The 16,048-nt window shown below is 35.7% G+C and overlaps 1 long non-coding RNA gene across 1 annotated transcript; it reads left to right on the plus strand.

The window, feature by feature from the left end:
* The first annotated feature begins 5,134 nt into the window (after positions 1 to 5,134).
* LOC109617509 (uncharacterized) lies at positions 5,135 to 14,540 on the plus strand. The gene is made up of 4 exons (XR_010708380.1): positions 5,135 to 5,282; positions 10,239 to 10,349; positions 13,993 to 14,147; positions 14,302 to 14,540. It is a non-coding gene; the product is annotated as an uncharacterized lncRNA (long non-coding RNA).
* Positions 14,541 to 16,048: the final 1,508 nt, after the last annotated feature.

The following is a 16,048-nucleotide window of genomic DNA, read 5'->3' on the forward strand; positions in this document are numbered from 1 at the left end:
CCAATCACGAGAATTTTCCATTTATCATGTGTCATTCCAAAAAATATTGTCGAAAATATCTTTGTATGATGAATATGTGAATGCAGTACAATTTAATATTTCGTTGGTTTATAGAAAATTACATCTACATCAATGAAAATTTATTTCATGCGACATTGCAGTAAAAAATACATACATGTAACATGTAAATTTTTTTCTGCAATGATCGCTACCTTCATCACCTGCATGAATCATTAAAGAAAGCATTTTGTTTGTACGCGTATTAACATCTTTCTTTTAAAAAATTAATAAATTGATTATGAAAAGTAAGTAAAATTCACTAAATTACTGTTAATGGTCGAAAGAACTTTAGCTAAAAGAAACAGCCAAAATCGTCTCCTGTGAGACTTTGAGTCTTACATCATCATGACTATTTCGTGCAGTCCGGGATATTTCTTAGGTCGCTGTACTGTAGGCTTCGATCGATCGATAAACGAGCGTGTCCATACATATTACTGTTCTTCTCCTAACACTAAAAAGTTTTATTACCTTATCAAAGGGATTTTGTTGTTTTATTACAAATGAAATATTTCCGTCTATTTTGAACTGCCGGTCAATAGACTGCGATCTATTAGACCGCCGGTCAATAGACTTTGATCTATTGGACCGCTGGTCAATAGACTTCGATCTATTGGACCGCCGGTCAATAGACTGCGATCTACTGGACCGGCAATATTTCAGAACGCGGGTATGTTAATGTTACATCCTTTCGATAGTTCTCAGGGAATGTATATTCCTTTACATAGATGGTGTTTTTAGTACATGTACTTGGTCAAAATGGAGTATCAAATAATCAACAGTTTTAAAGCCTCATATAAGGTAAAAGACTACATGTATTTAAAATCTAATGGGTTGAAGACTCCCCCTTCTTTGTGTAAACTAATATTAAATTGAGATGTTGTAATGTATGCAACAGGTTTTTTGCACGTAAAAGATGAAAAAAAAATCTTAGTATATTGCATAATGGCACGAAAACCATCTGCAAAATAATAAACCCCGAAAACTAAAAAAGGAATTAGGTAATAAAACAATTATTTAATGCTTGAACAGTCAATAGACCAGAATTTTTTCCCTTGGTGCAGGGAACAGCTCAATGTGATCTATTGCCCTCGGCCGTTGGCCTCGGGCAATAGATCATACTGATCTGTTCCCTGCACCTCGGGAAAAATATTCTGGTCTATTGACTGTTCAAGCATTAAATAATTGTATACTATGGAATCATGTCTTCAGTCAATTACATCACATTAAGAAAATTGTGTTTCTTTATTTAAAAAATTAATCATACTGTTCGTTCACCCCACTTACTTTCTTGAACTTTACAACTATATTGTATATATGTAAATATATTTGGTCCTCTTATGTACCTCTTGTACCATTATATGGTGTTGAGTGAAATAAACTGAACTGAACTGAACATTTAAGTCCTGTCATTTACTTGTCAGTTTCTGCCGCTGTAAATTTCGACCAACCGATAAATGAGGCGTGTAGATATCAATCTGGCTGTTTCTATAGAGCTATGAATTAACTATAAGTTTCCATAAGAAATAGAGGGAATAATATAATACTTGGTAGATGTAAATATATGGCGATGAAATGACCCTACCACAATCTATATCCTGTGAACTCCATGGACTTGCACAGACTGACCTTAGACCTCCAGAGGTTGTACAGTAGTAACCATGGTTATCTTCATATATATGGAACAATATGTAACATGCTGGTAGACAATAACGTACGTGTTTTACGGGATGTTATTTTAAAAATTCGTTTTTAAAGATGATAATGAAAAGATTATATGAGATAAATATCAAAACAAAACGGTTTTAGCTAGCTTTATTCAACGGGCTTCATGGACATCGACCAGTCTTATTTCATTACATGCATGAAAATAAATGACATGTTTTTGAAACAGAGAGAGAAATAGCTTAATCTATAAAGTTCAGGCAAGTAGTATCGTTTCAAAAAAAGGGAGAGGGTTATACAGATAAAGGCATTTAATATTTGTGGATGGTATCTTACTTTGACAGTAGAATTTTTAACACGGACCCTTGAGTTTTTTTTTCGGGTGGGGTGGGGGGTTCAAAACTCCTTTTATATATGTAAGTTTGATAACTATGCCTGTTTGAAACACTCAGAGAGAGAGAGAGAGAGGGGGGGGGGCGAGGGGTTGCAGGTCCCCCCTCTTCCTCCCCCGAATATACATATCTTGAGTTTTATCCACTATAATTTCTGACTCTATTATGTGAATAATGTGTCGTAATTTTGATATCAAATTAAATATTTACATATAAAAAATTACACACTACATTTGGAGAAGAACACAATTTATATACTTACTGTATGGAATCCTCTCTGTTTAAGACAAACCGATACAGTACCCCGATATCGGACATTAAAAATTTTAACTCTAGGGATTCCAACTAGCGACCGGGGTCTGCAAAATCAAATATATATTTAAACGGAGAGAATATTAATCATAGCGATAAACAGTACATGTACATAGATATACACTGTACCTGTGCATATAATAAGTTCAAACATTCCAATAACTCTCAAATTTACAAATACCTGCCCATAGTGAAGAAATTAAATGTATAAAACACAGAGAAATTCCCTATATTTACATATTTGGCCTTTTTAGGTCACCTGAGTCACTCATGTGACCTATTGCAATTGGTCTTCGTCCGTCGTCGTGCGTCGTGCGTTAACAATTTTACATTTTTAACTTCTTCTTGAAAACTATCAGGTCAATCGTTACAATTTTTGGTGTGAAGCATCTCTATGGTAAGAGGAATCTAAATTGTGAAATTTATGGCTCTACCACCCCTGGGGTGCCACGGGCGGGGCCAAATATGCAAAAAAAGCCAAATTTTCAAAAATCTTCTTCTCTACTCCCACGCATGTGAGGAAAAGTCTGGTTGCATGGTTATTATGTCCATGAGGCCCTCTACCAAAATTGTGAAATTTATGGCACCTGGGTCAGGGGTTCTGGCTCTATGGTGGGGCCAATATGGCCATATAGTAAAAATGTATTAAATCTTAGAAAACATTCTTCTCTACTACCATATGTATTTTTTTGAAAACTAAATGCATGATTATGATGTTCATGAAGCCCTCTATCAAAATTGTAAAATTCATGACCCCTGGGTTAGGGGTTCAGGCTCTAGGTAGGGGCCAATATGGCCAAATAGTAAAAATGTATTAAATCTTAGAAAATCTTCTTCTCCACTCCCAAATATATTTGTTAAAAACTCAATGCATGATTATGATGTCCATAAAGCCCTCAACCTAAATTGTGAAATTCATGACCCCTGGGTCAGGGGTTCAAGGCTCTAGGGTGGGGCCAATATGGCCAAATAATAAAAATGTATTAAATCTTATAAAATCTTCTTCTCTACTCCCAAATATATTTGTTAAAAACTAAATGCATGGTTATGATGTCCATGAGACCCTCTACCAAAATTGTGAAATTCATGACCCCTTTGTTAGGTGTTCAGGCTCTTGGGTGGGGCCAATATGGCCATATAGTAAAAATGTTTTAAATCTTAAAAAATCTTCTTCTCTTCTCCCACACATGTGGGCAAAAAACTGAATACATGGTTATGATATCCACAATCTCCTTTACCTAAATTGAGAAATTCATGGCCCCTGGGTCAGAGGTTCAGGACATGAGGGGGGGGGGGCAATATGGTAATAACGTGTTAATGCATATACCGGATAATGTTTAAAAATCTTCTTCTCTATTCTCACACATCTGTATAAAAAAAACTGATTAATAATAATGTTTACCAGGAAGTCCTCTACTGAAATTTTAATTTTCATGTCCCCTGGGGTATAAGTTTTGACTCTAGGGCAGGGCCAAAATGAATGTATAGATGTTAATGCATATAATGTTAAAAAAATATCTTCTTTACTCCCACACACCTGGAAGGAAAACTGAATTCATGATTTTGAAGACCAGATCTTTTAGTTTTTCACCAAAATTATAGGTTTCACAGTTCTTTTTTAATTAAATGTGGTCGTCATTACAAATTTATAATTTTTCTACTCCAGTATGAAACCTATCTAATTAGATGCATATATGAGACTCCATGACAAGTTTGTGTATAGGATATATGCTACTCAGGTGACCGTTAAGGCCAATTGGCCTCTTGTTATCATTTGCATGTGAAAAATTTGTTTGTCATTTATTGAGAGGGCTATACAAATACTATAGAACGTGTCCAAACCCCATTGTAATTATATTACAAGTTCAAACCAATCACACCATTAACACTAGACTACGTACACTTCAAATTCAAAAATGGTCTTATCAATATGTTTGGTCCTAGAGAATGGCTGATATTTGTGCGCTAAACCTCAAATAAAGAAGAAAATGTCTATACGTATATACAATGCACGGATCGGGGGGGGGGGGGGCAGGACTCTGTAGAAATATTCAATCTTAGTTAATTTCCATTGTAAATTACCAATTAAACGTTAGCCTTGGATACCCCTGGCAAATGCAAATATCCATTGGACCCCCCCCCCCCGGATCTGGATCTGCGCATGCATACATGTACATGTATTACTTTAGTTTGCATTTATCTCTTTTTCGTATTATATGTTATATCATACTCATTTACATGTATGACTTTGATGTTAAACTTTAACATATTTTAAACAACATTTCTACACATCTTGATCTTTTACCCAATAATGTTTCTGCAGTCTAAAGTTAACTATCCAAATATTGTACCCATGATTGGTCGCTCACGACACGGTCGGCCTCACTGCCCACGTGACAAAGATCAGGAGCCGCGCATTGTTCTGAGCAGATTTCGCGGGCAGCAGACGTAAACCCAGTATGGTCAGAAAAATTTCCCTCCAAGAGGAACCTCCCTTGTTTTGAAATTGGAACTCGATAGGTACGTAGAAAGATGTGTATATTATGCTCTTTTGTTTTATGTTCTTTGCGACTTTTATAACGCCAGGCCTGAAATTAAAACAGTATTTATAACGCTTTTGAATTGCTGAAAATTCCGACATGAAACTGGTAATGTAACAACGGAATAATGCGCTTTTCATAATTTATATCGTTTTAAACACCATCCACTAATCATACTTCTCTTTTTTAGCAGAAGACCCCCCCCCCGGCTCTGTGTTCGAGCTGACCCTGATGCGGAACTTAGCTGGGAAATTCGGACATGTCAAAGAATACTTCGTGGGAAGACATGCACATTATGCAGCTCTATAGTACAATGGTAATGTATTATTAGCATTACATGTGTATTATAATTCATGACTTGCTGAATTTGAATCCATATTCAAATGTGTCTTGCGCACATGCGCAGATCTAGAAAGGCTTTCACGGGGGGGGGGGGGTGTTGAAGAAAACTTTTGTTTTTCAGGCCTTTATTCAGTAACTTCAAATTGAATAGTTTGATTTTTCATTGGGGGGGGGGGGGGCTGGGGCTGAGCCCTTCTAGATCTGCGCATGATATCTTTGTAAATTTTTGTATTAAGGCTAAGACTAAGACATGACAAAGAAAAAAAAAATTCGCTTTTTATTAACTTTTAGCTTTTATTCTTATTGTTTATTTCCCCAAATTATATTATTTCAGCATTAATTATCTATTTAGAGATATTCTTATAGGGTCACGCGATTCTGCTAAAATTAGATGTCTTGGTTTTCATGATGAAAAATTTATTTATAATAAGTTGTTAGATAATTAATAGTGCTTCGAGCTCAGGCTCAGAAAAATTTACTCTATAAAATATTTAATTTCTAAAAAATAGTGTATACAATATTTGCAGGGGGGGGGGGGGGGGTGTCCCACTGTATTTGCTTTCATTCAATTCTTATTTTAGAATAATTTCGTCACACTGTTCCCAGTTATTTTTAGTTTTTTAGAATGCACCACTGCATTTTATCAAAGACGACAGTGTCTAACAAAAATCTTTTTAACGCCAGAAATTATTTCTTTTACTTAAATTTGAATTGATGACATCGAAATTAAAAAAAAAGTACGTAGTTTTTATTACACAATAAGAAATTTTGGTTTTTATTTTTTTTTTTTTTTACATTGAAACATTTCAATTACAGATAAAAAAAAAAATGTAAAGTCCAATGTGAAACATACACATTTTTATATACATGAATGATGTATCTATGTTGAGATAAACTAGAGTAAATTGTTTAATTGAGTTTTTCATCCCACATTGATGTATTGATCCCGCCCTTATAAATTGCCATGAATTTTTCAGTGTTACACAAAGGTAGGGTATAGGGGGTGAGATTAAGAATTTACTTAATATAGAAGCAAATTATATTTAGCAAATTGAAGTTTTAGTTTATATGTGAAATTATTACAAATCAATGCTGGGTATTTGATTGTGTTCACATTTAAGGGGGTGGGCAATTTTGCAGAAAACGTAATGTTGTTTACAAAATGTTATATCGTTTATGTCATATCATCATTCCTTGTAGTTGCTTGGGGGGGGGGGGGGCAATTACAATTTTTCATAAGAATGTATGAAATAGTTTGAAGCCAATCAGAAGTTTTGTGAATTTTGCTTTAAAGAATCATTAACCACTTAGGCAGAAAATTTAACGAAGAAATAGTATAATATGGAGCTGGCTATAACTTGTAAAATTAAAAAATTACAGATAAAAAATGAATGTGCATAGTCCCTAGGGTCATTCAGGGTAACTATTTTGGAGGGTCCAAATTAAATGGGACTTCTAATTATATGTAGTCTAGTAACTTTTGTTATAAGTCAAACTTATTCCATCATACATGTAATTGATATGGGGGGAAATATTTTTGAGTCACAAAATATATTTTGTTTAAAAAAATGACCAAAATCGTACAGATGAAAACATATTAGGTACATCGATGTGTAAATTTCTATAGAAAGGGGCATAACTCTGTTTAAATTTGTTTAATTTGTTACAAAATTTTAAAGCTATACACGCTATAATTTGAGTCAATTTTGAATAAAGGGGAAAATGTATGTGTTTGATTACTAATAAAAGTTACCTTTATGCTGTTAATTATAATGCTCAATTCGATCACGTAACAAATATATCAAATATTAAACAATAAAAAATATTTATTTTCCTGCCAGGAAAGTAATGCCTCCTTGTGAATATCAATCTATCACGTGATATCGACAGCTAAATTTAGTCTATCATACCACAACTGGTGAAGGGTCAACATTTTCATAATTGTGATAGTATCACAAAGGAAAGGATATTTTCAGTAAAGCATAAATTTGTCCGATATACGAGTACAAACAAAAGAAAAAAATACAAGCCTGTGAGTATTAAAAAATGACGTAGACCTGTGTTTTCCCCCTATGTGCTATTTATAGATCCTATAAGTGTTAATGCAGAAGTAAGGGTATCGTGAATGACAAAACATATTTTACTCATTATACATGTATGTATTTCAAATTAACTACTGTTAAGCATATTAAAAATCAAGTTGGATATTTAATTAGGCAAACAATAAGTCATTAACGACCACCTAGTTCTCCGCGGACATGCGCAATGAGGTCGGTTTCGCTCTTCCTTCATCAATATTCATGAAAAGGTATATTTTCCTGGCAGGAAAATAAACAATTAAAAATCTATATCTTTGTAACGAGATGGAATTCACCATTGTAATTTACAGATTAAGGATAACTTTTATAAGTAGACAAACACATGCGTTTTCACTGTCATTCAAAATTGACGTAAATTATAGCGTGTATAGCTTTAAAACTTCATCTTTGATAACTACCGGTGGGCATTTTTTCACAATTGTTTTATTATTTTCTCAGAAAAATGTTGAATTTATTTGCCGAGTTATGTCCCTTTTCTAACACTGATTTATACTTGATACAAATAGTTTATATTGCATGCGCTTGATTTATTCACCACAAAATGAATGATTCTTGTTGTAATCAGTTTACGGTTCAGCTCGTGCTCTTGCTTTAAAAGACAAACAGTATAAATTTATTGCTTGACGCCAGACTGTCTAAAATATAAATTATCCGTGTGAATTGAAGAAATCACATCAACGGGGTTACACATTTTAATTTTTACAGGGTCTTGAGAGATGCTATATGATTAACGTTGTACTTGTTTTACTGTAAACTCAGTGATAGAAAATTTATTTTTAATAATTGTTTTATCGGTAATTGATTACATATACGTACATATGTATTTATGAATAATTGCAACGCACTTTATTTCATTTAACTTATTAATTTATGGAAAGCTATATTCTTTTTGCAAGTCAATGTGTAAAGACATTCGCATTAAAACAATACTTTATTTTGCATTACAACTTTATTAAGAATCGAAAAAAACAGCAAACAAACCTATTTTAACACCTACATTTTGAAAAAAGTGGCTCTATTCTAGATGAATTAGGACTAAAGTTATGATATTAAGTAAGTGGAAAAAAATTAGCGAATACTGCGCATATTTTGAAAGAAGATGTGTGGATGGATAAGGCGTGTAAAATTGCCCATACACGGTCGGACAGGCTACTGAAAAATTAAGATATCAATAAATATGATAATTAAAAAAACCATTTAAAACAATACATATTTAACATATCATTGATTTGTAACCTATAAATTTGTTCAATACTTGGAATATGTTGACTCAAACCGGCGTATACGTATCAAAACCTGCAAATAGTGTCATTATTTAGAACTTCAAGGCATTTTCTTTCATGGAGTGGGTCCGTACTCCATATTTTTCTTATAATCTAAATAAGGTCTAATGGGAAAAAACCCCGATTTCAGCCATGCAACAATAATGTGGAGAGATGACCCACTATACATTAAAAATATCATTTTGTGTCCCAACAATTTAACGTTTTGAAAAAATAATACAAGTCCGTAAATTCATGGCCAAAGTCATAGATAGTATTTAAACAGCGTTCTTTATTGTGTCTGAAATGACTCGGTGGTTAGAGCACCTGACTTAACTAACCTTATATATCTAGGGTTTTTATGTTAAGGGTTCGATACCACCAAAATTTAATGCTATATTTTATTTTCTTATCGTTTGTTAAATATTTTAAAAACTGAAAATAGTTAGAAATTGTGCTTTTGCAAACTTGTATTATAACATATTTGAATGGATTTAATTGGGAAAAAATAAATTCAAAAAGTATTTCACAACTGAACCGAATGGGCACTTGCGCTATCTAATCCCCTATCTTCTTAGTATGCTCGCGCATATTTGCAGCGGGTAGCTGGCTTATTGATCGCACGTAAATGCTCAGAAATGCAAATATGTATATAAGTAAATAATTACTGAAGAAAAAGCATTTACTGGTGTTTATATATTTTAACAACTGGTTGAACTAAATTCAAATGAAGTAAAATATAGTTCATAAATGCCAGATACGCGTCATATTAAAAAATTATACGTACAACACACATATTGATTTGAAATATTAACTGTAACATTCTGATCGATTTAGTTTTGATTTCGTTTCGTTTTGATTTTGTTTTGTTTCGTTCCGTTTCAGTAGATTTCGTTTTATTTCATTTCATTTTGTTTCGTTTCGCTTCGTTTCTATTTCGTTTTGCATTTTACATGTACCATTAATAAGAGGAAGCTATTGATGAGTTTCAGAATACTGTGGTTTTACTTGTATTGTTATAAAATATAATGTCAGCGAGGAGTGGCCATAATCCAAAAGGCGGGAGTGGGGGGGGGGATGGGGATCAAAATTAAAAACAAAAAATAAATCCTACTGAGATATGATAGAGAATATATATCGTGTAAAATTGATATTTTATAAGCAAGCTTGTAAATAACCATTTATGATTTAGACAAAGCATATTCTCGAGGTCAGAGTAAAGCAACTAACCGGGGGGGGGGGGGTCTAAGGTTCGGGGGGGGGGGGTGATTAAGGAAATTAATTTCAGTAGATTCATTCACTTAAAAATATTATAATATTTTAATAATATTTAAAGATTACGCAAGAAATTAATATTTGCATAAATTACGTATTTATTTTCTAACATTTGTCAACTTTAGAAATGAAACTAGTAATTAATACAAATAATAAAAGTTCGGCGTTTGTGATTTCATGCTCGCAATTTGATATTAAATGGTTAAATCAGTAGGTGGCAAGTTTACCATGACAACTGGGGATCAGAACGAGACACATATGAAATCCACATTTGATATGAACTTCTTCTTACAGCTATAAAAGATGTTGGAGGATTGGATCTAACAGCCAAAACATCATCATCATCATCATCATCATCATCATCTGAATCAGTTTCAACAACAAAGTCCATCTACCTGTATTGTGGTAGGACCATTCCTTGTGTGCTGTTACTGTAAACCAGCCCCTATTTGTGTCAACTTTATTTCACAATATATAACAGAGATAACAAGATGTAGATTTTCATGAAAGAAAATACCAGAGACATTTGAGTACTGGTTTGTGGCGATTAATATTTGTGACGATGGGGATATCGCAAACCTTGCAAAAATTGTTGACATGCAAATAAAGTTGGTTTACAGGATCTTGTTAAGGTACTCCACACCCTGTGATAATACATGTACGGTATTCAGATTTATGGTGACATATCTAAGGTCTTCAGTTTCTAATGGAAGACTTTAAATATGTCTCCATTGAGCGGCGTTCATTAATCTACACACTCATCTTACGTAATTATGCCAAACTTGCTCTCATTGAAAGCCCATGTATATTACAATACAATATTCAGAATTAATTCATCATGACATATTTATATTGATTATTTTAACTAAATTCATGATCAGTAACTCCTTTCCAAAAAGTGTGGAGCATCCTTATAGCTGACTTAAATTCATGAAATTAGTCTTTTTTTATACAATCAAGTTCCATAGAAAGAGTTGCCTTTCTTAGCATACACACATTCAAGGTAATACAAAGAAAGAGTGTGTGGTCATATATTTAAACTCACTCAGATAAAGTTGAAGTATGTAAATACATGTAAACCCTTTGCAACAGGTTCCTATTAAAGATTTTTGGAGCAGGTCCCATGTCTAAGTTATGAGAGTTCCAAACTTTACCAACTGCATCTATGGTTACTAATTGTGAATAAAATAGACTTGGACGGTCATGCAATCTGCAATTGAGCAATGAAGGAAATAGAAGTATTTAGAACAGGAGCCTATCCAAGGTATATAGCTGGTCATATATTCACCAAACTTAAATGGATGATGCATCTTTTGATAAATATAATTTATACTGTATTAAACAGGATAGAAGACTGAATCTTACCCAGCCAAATTAAGGTTTTGGATGCTCTCAAAGTATTTGTCACATTGACACATTCACATTAATTCAATTACAGAACTTGATCTTGATATTGGATGCTAGTGTAAGGTGGTAAGGGACACCTCCATGTTGTGTACTTCCTATCAAAATAAAATCTAGTACATTTTTAATTTTATGACCCCCCCCCCCCCCCCAAAAAAAAGGTGTAACCTAACAACATAGCACAATGGGTTAGAGCATTCATTAGGAATTTGTAAGTCATATGAGTTTGAACACCATTTTGGCTTTTATAATTTTTACCCTTCCAAGAATATTTTAAACAATTTTGTCATATAGAACTACATGAGACATGATGCATTTCTCACCCTCCAATTAAAGTTCTAAAGAGAGGTTTAAAAATAAGGTTGAATCTGGACCATTTCAGATGCTGCAGTAGGTTAAGTTTTTTGGAGCGGGTTAAAGTTTTTTGAGCAGGTGCCCTTTGATAGTCATTTTTAAGTTAAGTATACTGGTCCTAACTGATGATTATATCTTAGTTACTACTGGTTCTAACTTCACCAAACTTGCATAGATGGTGAGTCTTATAATACTTATGCACTTGACATGTTTTGGATGCTGTATAGATTTTGGATGCTGTATGAGATTAAGGTTTTTGAGCCAGTAAAAGTTTTTTAGAGAAGGTGGATTTTGATAGACAAATCTTAGTTATACCCCCGCAAACAAAGTTTAGGGGGGTATATTGGTTTCAGCCTGTCCGTCTGTCCATCTGTCTGTCTGTCTGTCTGTCTGTCTGTCTGCCTGTCTTTCTATCTGTCTGTCTGTCTGTAGATGCAACTTTGTCCCCCCAATAGAATTTTTTACTACTGCATGGAACAGTCTGAAAATTTGTACATATGTTGATCACCATCTGAAGATGTGCACCTGCAATTTTTAGCTCACCGAGACGAAGTCAAGGTGAGCTTATGCTATACCCCCGGCGTCGGCGTCCGTTTTGTTGCAGGTCCTGTATCTTAGTTATTACTTGTCCTAACTTCACCAGACTTCCATGGATAGTGTGTCTTGTGATACTGATGCACCTGACAGGCTTGAATGCTGAGTCTGAGCCATAGGTTTTGGATGCTGGATAAGGTCACATGTTTAATAGATAATAGTACTATTTCAAACTTGCATAGTTGATATGAATGAATCGCAGAGGTAACTTTAGATTCAGAGCTTGATCTCCATTATCAAGAATGCTAAAAAATATATCTTAGTTATTACTGGTCTTAACTTCAACAAACTTGAATGGATTGTGTGTCTTATGATACAGATGCACCTGACAGGCATGGATGCTGAATCTGAGTCATAGATTGCGGATGCTGGAGGAGGTTAAGGTTTTAATTGCTGGTGCCCTCTGATGATGATATTTTAGTTATTACTGGTCCTAACTTCACTAAACTTGCAATGATGATGCGTCTTATGATACTAATGCACCTGACAGGTTTGAATGCTGAATCTGAGTCATAGGTTTTGGATGCTGGATGAGGTTTAGTTTTTTGGAACAGGTCACATGTTTTATTGATGATAGCTTGCATAGTTGATTTAACTACAATGTATATTATAAATTAAACGCAGAGGTTGCTTCAGATGCAGAGCCTGATCTCCAATATCTGTTTTAGAGTGATTTTTAAAGATATTACAAGAAATTGAAATGCAACGTTTATTTACAAGATTAATTTTCATAAAACTGAGCAGAAGAGTTCAGTTTCCTCAATTCCCTACAATATGTCCGCAACTGTCGCCCACGATGAAACTCACATTATAACTTGATCATGTGATATAAAAAAAAATATTTTAATTTCGCTGTAGGCGATGGCTGCGGACACATTTTCCTCTTCAAAAAACTGTCATTTTTCACCAAATCTTAGAAATATGCCAAAATGTTTAAGTCATAGCTATTTGTTGAAACAAGATTAAAGTGTATAACTTGGTACTTTATATACACACATGTTCAAGGTGAGATTTAAACAACTTTTGAATTTTAGGGCAAATATTGAAAGAACCTGTACCTTCTTCTTTCACATTGACATACTATATACAGGGAAATGTTCGCCCAGTTTTATTTTCACCCCTTTCGCCCTCGTTGTCATGGGAAAAATTCAAGACTTGGTGAATTTCTATAACTCAAATTATCTATTTTTTTCACAATTTTGTTTGGGCAAATTCAATACGGAGCAAAACCATTTGAAAGTATTATAGATTGGGGAAAATAATCCTGTATTCAATAGTCATTTGACATCAATACAAACAACACGTACCAGTTTCTATGTACATCAATATTTCCAAAGATTGGCAGAAAGGTTTGTAACGTAAATCTTATATTACACTCTTAAAGTTTTTATGACATATGGGTAGGCAAATAAACTGTGCATATTTCATATAGCTGGAAACAGTATATTCTGTATTAGTATTTTCTATGTAAACAAACAAGTCTATGGCATAATATTGTATTGTATGATAAGTATGAGATTTTGTATCATTCATTAGTATATTCTCACGTCTGTGAATACAGCTTCATAAAGACATATATGCAATTATTGTAATTTTCAATTGTTAGAAAGATATTGAATGGTCTTTTAGTTATTAACCTGCTTGGAATATTATCGAGATGATATTTCCATGTACCAATAAATCTATCGATTCGTAGATTTGTAGACATTGGTAAGACTGAACCTTCACGACTTCAAATTAAAAGCAATTGGTGAAGAAGAGGTGCAGTGCAGCAGTTTTACAGCATTACAGATACAAGGATGGCTAATTACAGTACTCAGAAATCAGGAATGGGGTCAATTACATTCAAAAGTAATTAATCAAACAATAACTTTAAACTGTCAATTAAATTACCATTACTAGGATTTTCAAATGCAATTAATAAGATTACAATTACTTTGCAAATGTAATTATTAAATCATTTGAGAAAATATACATTTATCGACTTCTCAATTTTTTTCATGAGAGATATGTAGACATGGATGAGAGTGAACCTTCGCAACTTCAAATAAAAGGCAATTGGTGAAGAAGAGGTGCAATGCAGCAGTTTTATTGCATTACAGATACAAGGATGGCAAATTACAGTACTCAGAAACCAGGAATGGTTTAAACTGTCAATTAAATTACCATTACATGGATTTTCAAATGCAATTAATAAGATTACAACTACTTTGCAAAATTATGTAATTATTAAATCATTTGATATATACATTTATTGACTTCAAAAATTTTTTCATAAGAGAGGAGTGAGCGGAGTGAGTGGGTAGAGAGGGGAGTGAGTGAGGAGCGAGTAGGAACCACTACTCACTCCCCTCTCTCTCCCCTCACACTCCCCTCTCTTACCGCTCACTCCCCTCTCTCACCACTCCCCTCTCACTCACCACTCACTCCCCTCTCACTCCCCTCTCTCACCACTCACTCTCCTCACTCCCCTCTCACTCACCAACAGTTAGTGGGGAGTTACAAGGGAGTGAGTGGTGAGAGAGGGAAGTAAGTGGTAAGAGAGGTGAGTGTGAGGGGTGAGAGAGAGGAAGTATTAAGAGAGAGGGAGGGGAGTGAGTGGTGAGTGAAAGGGGAGTGGTGAGAGAGGGGAGTGAGTGGTGAGAGAGAGGGGAGTGTTGAGGAGAGAGAGGGGGGAGTAAGTGGTGAGAGGGGGGAGTGAGTGATGAGAGAGAGGGGAGTGAGTGGTGAGAGAGAGGGGAGTGGGAGAGAGAGAGAGAGAGAGGGGAGTGAGTGGTGAGAGGGGGGAGAGTGAGTGGTGAGTGAAAGGGGAGTGGTGAGAGAGGGGAGTGAGAGAGGGGAGTGTGAGGGATGAGAGAGGGGAGTGAGTGGTGAAAGAGGGGAGTAAGTGGTGAGAGAGGAGAGTGAGAGAGGGGGGAGTGAGTGGTGAGAGAAGGGAGTAAGTGGTGAGAGAGAGGGGAGAGAGTGGTGAGAGAGGGGAGTGAAAGGGAGTGAGTGAGAGGGGAGAGAGTGGTGAGAGAGGGGAGTGAGAGAGGGGAGTGAGTGGTGAGAGGGGGGAGTGAGTGATGAGAGAGAGGGGAGTGAGTGGTGAGAGAGAGGGGAGTGGGAGAGAGAGAGAGAGAGAGGGGAGTGAGTGGTGAGAGGGGGGAGAGTGAGTGGTGAGTGAAAGGGGAGTGGTGAGAGAGGGGAGTGAGAGAGGGGAGTGTGAGGGATGAGAGAGGGGAGTGAGTGGTGAAAGAGGGGAGTAAGTGGTGAGAGAGGAGAGTGAGAGAGGGGGGAGTGAGTGGTGAGAGAAGGGAGTAAGTGGTGAGAGAGAGGGGAGAGAGTGGTGAGAGAGGGGAGTGAAAGGGAGTGAGTGGTAAGGGAGTGAGTGAGAGGGGAGAGAGTGGTGAGAGAGGGGAGTGAGAGAGGGGAGTGAGTGGTGAGAGAGGGGAGTGAGTGGTGAGAGAGGGGGTGAGAGAGGGGAGTGAGTGGTGAGAGAGGGGAGTAAGTGGTGAGAGAGGGGAGTGAGTGGTGAGAGAGGGGAGTGAGTGGTGAGAGAGGGGAGTAAGTGGTGTGAGAGGGAAGTGTGAGGTGAGAGGGGGGAGTGAGTGGTGAGAGAGGGGAGTGAGTGGTGAGAGAGGGGGTGAGAGAGGGGAGTGAGTGGTGAGAGAGGGGAGTAAGTGGTGAGAGAGGGGAGTGAGTGGTGAGAGAGGGGAGTGAGTGAGGAGAGAGGGGAGTGAGTGGTGAGAGAGAGGGGTATGAGTGGTGAG

The sequence above is a fragment of the Magallana gigas genome, chromosome 1 (assembly GCF_963853765.1).
Source record: "Magallana gigas chromosome 1, xbMagGiga1.1, whole genome shotgun sequence".
In the NCBI taxonomy this organism is placed as follows: domain Eukaryota; kingdom Metazoa; phylum Mollusca; class Bivalvia; order Ostreida; family Ostreidae; genus Magallana; species Magallana gigas.